The 5,604-nt window shown below is 48.5% G+C and overlaps 1 pseudogene; it reads right to left on the reverse strand.

Moving 5' to 3' along the window:
* Positions 1-1,187: 1,187 nt before the first annotated feature.
* LOC126941094 (epsin-2-like) lies at positions 1,188-2,680 on the reverse strand (annotated as a pseudogene).
* Between the last annotated feature and the right edge of the window lie 2,924 nt (positions 2,681-5,604).

The raw sequence follows: 5,604 nt of genomic DNA on the forward strand, positions 1-5,604 counted from the left end.
GGTGCATGCCACCACACCCAGCCAATGTTCGTATTTTTAGTAGAAACGAGGTTTCACCACGTTGGCCAGGCTGGTCTTGAACTGCAGACCTCAGGTGATCCACCTGCCTTGGCCTCCCAAAGTGCTAGGATTACAGGTGTGAGCCACCACGCCCTGCCAAGTTTTCTTAACTTACCACAGAGTTCGAAGAACAGGAGAAGAATATTAGAACCTTAGACCTTTTTAGAAAGTATGCTTCTGTTTTCAAATTTTTATTGTATTTTATTTATTTATTATTTTTTTCAGTCAGTGGAAAGATATTTAATTTGAAATTAAAGAAACAAGATTATTGGCCGGGCGCGGTGGCTCAAGCCTGTAATCCCAGCACTTTGGGAGGCCGAGGTGGGTGGATCACGAGGTCAGGAGATCAAGACCATCCTGGCTAACATGATGAAACCCCGTCTCTACTAAAAATACAAAAAAAAAAAACTAGCCGGGCGTGGTGGCGCGGCGCCTGTAGTCCCAGCTACTCGGAGGCTGAGGCGGGAGAATGGTGTGAACCCGGGAGGTGGAGCTTGCAGTGAGCTGATATCGTGCCACTGCACTCCAGCCTGGGCGACAGAGCGAGACTCCGTCTAAAAAAAAAAAGAAACAAGATTATCAGCCAGGTGCGGTGGCTCACATCTGTAATCCCAGCACTTTGGGAGGCTGAGGCAGGCGGATCATGAGGTCAGGAGTTCGAGACCAGCCTAGCCAACATGGTGAAACTCCATCTCTACTAAAAATATGAAGAATAGCTGGGCGTGGCGTCGGGCGCCCGTAATCCCAGCTACTCAGGAGGCTGAGGCAGGAGAATCATTTGAACTCGTGAGGCGGAGTTTGCAGTGAGCCGAGACTGTGCCACTGCACTCCAGCTTAAGCAAAAGGGCGAGACTGTGTCTCAAAACAAAAAACAAACAAACAAACAAAAAACAAGATTACCAAGAAAGAGCATTTGTTTCCTCCTGTCTACCAGAGTCAACTCCCCATCGGATGTGCAGCAGGACAACCCTTGCTGCCAGACCCACTCTGAGGAGGAAGCAGACAAGACCTGCCTCTGCCCACCTTCTGCCCAGATGTACAGAATGAGACCCACAGAGCAGCAAAGGGCCTTACAGACCCCTGAACCAGAGCAGCCAAGGGGCTAAAAGTCCCTTCATAACCAAAACTCAACCCAGACCAAGGACAATTTTCCTGGGCTGCCAAAGGCTCAGTACTGAGGACAGATTTAAGCTCTGTGGGGGCCACCGCTCCCTAAGCCCAGGGACACCCATCCCACCTGTCACCCATTGCTGCTGCTCTAGCAAAGGGTGAGAAGCACTTCCATTACTCACAGCCATGGTAGGAGCCTGGGGACCCCCGGCCTTGCCATACTTCTGCTCCAAGTGGCTGGTGGAGAGGTTGGGCTGGCTGGAGCCTCGCCCAAAGGTGATCTGGTTGCTGCCCATACCAGTGGCAACCTGGGCCATGTGCTCTTTGGTTTTGAGAGCCTGGGCCCTCTCAGCCTTCAGCCATTCCTCATCTTTGAGGAAAGTCACCAGTTGCTTTGACTTCTCATGCACGTTGATGCCCTGGTCCTTGCCATCTTGGTCAATGTACTGGAAGTCCTTCAGGGTCTGGATGGTAAAGATGTTCTCACAGTACTCCTGGGCCACACACTCGGAGCTGTCTTGATGAGGTAGTCCAGCAGCAGCAGCTCCTTGTACACATGCTGCCAGTTCTTGCTATGGTCATTGAGCCGCTTCCACACCATGCTCATGATCTCCGAGAAGGCCACCATGTTGTAGGTCAGGTTCGCAATCTTGGTCATCAGAGAGCTGGACGGGCCCCATGGGTCATTGGAGGTGGCTTTCCAAACTTTGGTTTCTGCCTCTGAGTAATTGTTCACAATGTTTTTCATCTGCTATCTGATAAAGTCATCATTTTTCTTCGTTACACATTTAAAGCCCTTCAAAGAGAGAAACTTTCCTGTCCTTGGTAAGTGCACACCCTGTGAAGGTTCACTTTCCATAATTGAGCTGGAGCAAGATCCCTGAATGGTCATTTCCTCCTTTGGAGCCTCAGATCCAAAAAGCTGGAAGCCATGACCAGGCTACAGTGAAGTCCATGTCTGTTACATGAGGCTCCGGCCAAGTTTGGTAACCTCCATCTGCCTCATCACCAGTGAATGCCTAGTACTAGCACTGTGCCCGACACAGAAATGAACACTAAAATCCTTGGAATCTCCACAGTGATGTCTTTTTGCCTGTGAATGATTGACGGAGGGCTGGCAGCCCCTAGGCAGCTTCAGGATGAGGCTGGTCACCAGAAAGACCAAGGCAGGATCAGTCCCAGGAGGGGACTGAAGGTTAAGTTGATCACCAATGGCCAATCATTTAGTCGATTGTGTCTCCATAACGAAACCTCCATAAAAACACAAAAGGACAGGTTCAGGAAGCTTCTGGATGGCTGAACACATGAAGGTTCCTGGAGGGTGGCACCTAGGTATGGCATGGAAGCTCTGCACTCCTTCTCCCATACCTGGTCTATGTGTCTCTTCATTTGTATGCCTTGCAGTATCCTCTGCTCCTCCAGGCTGTTGTGGGTGTGCCACCAGCGCTGGGGAGGCGGGAGCTACCGGAGCCCATGGAGCCATGGCCGCCGCATCTGGCTCTATTTTCAGAATTTTAAATCAATGGACAAAAGTAAATATAATATTTAGATATGTATCATCTTTTTAAAAAAAAATTGGAGAATTTAGATATATGTAGATTAAGGGAGTTGCCCAAGGAATGAATGAGGAAGACTGGCATAGGGATTCCGTCTTCTGATAGTCTGATAATCTCTACAGCATTGCTTACACATGTAAACCATAATCTTCAAGCAAAAGTAAATACCCAGAGCTTACTTTGGGTTACATATATTATTAATACTTTTGTGCCCTTTGGTGTCTTTATAAACATAGTTTTAAATGAAAAGTGATTGATATGGTTTGGATGTGTTCCAACCCAAATATCATCTTGAATTATGGTTTCCATAATCGCCACGTGTGTGGGCGGGACCAGGTGGAGATAAATGACTCATGGGGATGGTTTCCCTCATCCTGTTCTCCTGATAGGAAGTCAGTTCTCATGAGATCTGATGATTTTATAAGTGGCTTCCTCCTTCTCCTTTCTGCTGCCATGTAAAGAAGCACATGTTTGCTTCCCCTTCCACCATGATTTTAAGTTTCCTGAGACCTCCCCAGCCCTGTGGAACTGTGAGTCAATTAAACTTCTTTCCTTTATAGATTACTCAGTCTAGGGTACGTCTTTATTAACAGTGTGACGGCCGGGTGCGGTGGCTCAAGCCTGTAATCCCAGCACTTTGGGAGGCCGAGACGGGCGGATCACGAGGTCAGGAGATCGAGACCATCCTGGCTGACACGGTGAAACCCCGTCTCTACTAAAAAATACAAAAAAAAACTAGCCGGGTGAGGTGGCGGGCGCCTGTAGTCCCAGCTACTTGGGAGGCTGAGGCAGGAGAATGGCATGAACCCGGGAGGCGGAGCTTGCAGTGAGCCAAGATCACGCCACTGCACTCCAGCCTGGGCGGCAGAGCGAGACTCTGTCTCAAAAAAAAAAAAAAAAAAAAAAAAACAGTGTGAGAACGGACTAATACAGTGAGTTAAAGTCCAAGGTGAATTTATCTAGTGAACTGAGTCATTTTACCTCTCATTTGCCTTTCTGTGCCAGCAACTTTAAGAGGATCCATACCCAGGCAGGGTAGAATAATTAAACTGGGAAAAGGAAACCATATAATTCAAGCCAAATGACCTGTTTTGGCCTGAACTATCCAAATAACTATAACTAAATTGGTTGTTCTTTGGTTGTTGTTGTTTCTTTGATTTTTGGTTTTTTTTTTTTTTTGAGTCGAAGTCTCACTGTCACCCAGGCTGCAGTACAGTGGCGCCATCTCAGCTCACTGCAACCTCTACCTCCTGGTTTCAAGCGATTCTCTTGCCTCAACTTCCTAAGTAAGCTGGGATTATAGAATGTGCCACAATGCCTGGTTAATTTTTTTTTTTTTTTTTTTGAGACAGAGTTTAGCTCTTGTTGCCCAGGCTGGAGTGCAATGGCACAATCTCAGCTCACTGCAACCTCTGCCTCCTGGGTTCAAGCAATTCTCCTGCCTCAGCCTCCCAAGTAGCTGGGATTACAGGTATGTGCCACCACACCTGGCTAATTTTGTATTTTCAGTAGAGATGGGGTTTCTCCATGTTGGTCACGCTGGTCTCGAACTCCCGATCTTGTGTGATCCGCCCACCTTGGTCTCCTAAAAGTGCTGGGATTACACGTGTGAGCCACCACGCCCGGCCTTATTTTTTTGAGACAGAGTCTCAATCTGTTGCCCAGCCTGGAGTGCAGTGGTGCAATCTCGGCTCACTTGCAACCTCCGCATCCCAGGTTCAAGCGATTCTCCTGCCTCAGCCTCCCGAGTAGCTGGGACTACAGGCACCCACCACCCGCCTGGCTAATTTTTGTATTTTTAGTAGACACGGGGTTTCACCATATTGGCCAGGCTGGTCTCAAACTCCTGACCTTCTGATCTGCCCATCTTGGCCTGCCAAAGTGTTGGGATTACAGGCGTGAGCCACCATGTCCAGCCTAATATGTGTATTTTTCCCATCCAAGTACTAACCAGGCCTGACCCTGCTTAGCTTCCGAGATCGGACGAGATCAGGCGCGTTCAGGGTGGTATGGCCATAGACAATATGTGTATTTTTTAGCAGAGACAGGGTTTCACCATGTTGGCCAAGCTGGTCTCAAACTCTTGACCTCAAGTGATCTGCCCGCCTTGGCCTCCCAAAGTGCTGGGATTACAGGCGTGAGCCACCACACCTGGCCTTTTCCGTTTTATTTTTAAGTTTATTTTTGAAACTAGAGGATCAGCAATAAAAGTGGATAAAGAAAGAACTAAATTATCCAAACTACCTCAATTGTCTACCCAGGGACAGTCAGTGTTGATCTTTATTTATTTTTTTATCAGTCTGATGTAGCTTTTATTGAGTAAAGGAAAAAGGGAATTCAGCCACATGAGACAGAGGTTCCAACTGATCAGAGCGCACAAACACCCTTCCTGTCTGTGTGATGGCAACCACACCAGCACATGGGGCACAAGGAAGCCACTGCTGCAAGGAGGTGGTTCCCACTCCCACACACAGGAACAGCTCCTGGTCAGTCCCAAGAGGCAAGGACAGAGGGCACGGTGGCTCTCACAGAGTTACTTTACAAATAAACTGTGTGCCTTCCTCAGGAGTCTCTTACAACACTTTAAAAAAAGATCTGGGCCGGGCGTGGTGGCTCACACCTGTAATCCCAGCACTTTGGGAGGCCGAGGTGGGTGGATCACCTGAGATCAGGAGTTCAAGACCAGCCTGGCCAACATGACGAAACCCCATCTCTACTAAAAATACAAACATTAGTGGAGTGCAGTGGCATGTGCCTGTAGTCCTAGCTACTCGGGAGGCTGAGGCAGGAGAATCACTTGAACCTGGGAGGCAGAGGTTGCAGTGAGCCAAGATCGCGCCACTGCACTCCAGCCTGGGTGACAGAGCGAGACTCCGTC

Source organism: Macaca thibetana, chromosome 18 (genome assembly GCF_024542745.1).
Source record: "Macaca thibetana thibetana isolate TM-01 chromosome 18, ASM2454274v1, whole genome shotgun sequence".
Classification (NCBI taxonomy): domain Eukaryota; kingdom Metazoa; phylum Chordata; class Mammalia; order Primates; family Cercopithecidae; genus Macaca; species Macaca thibetana.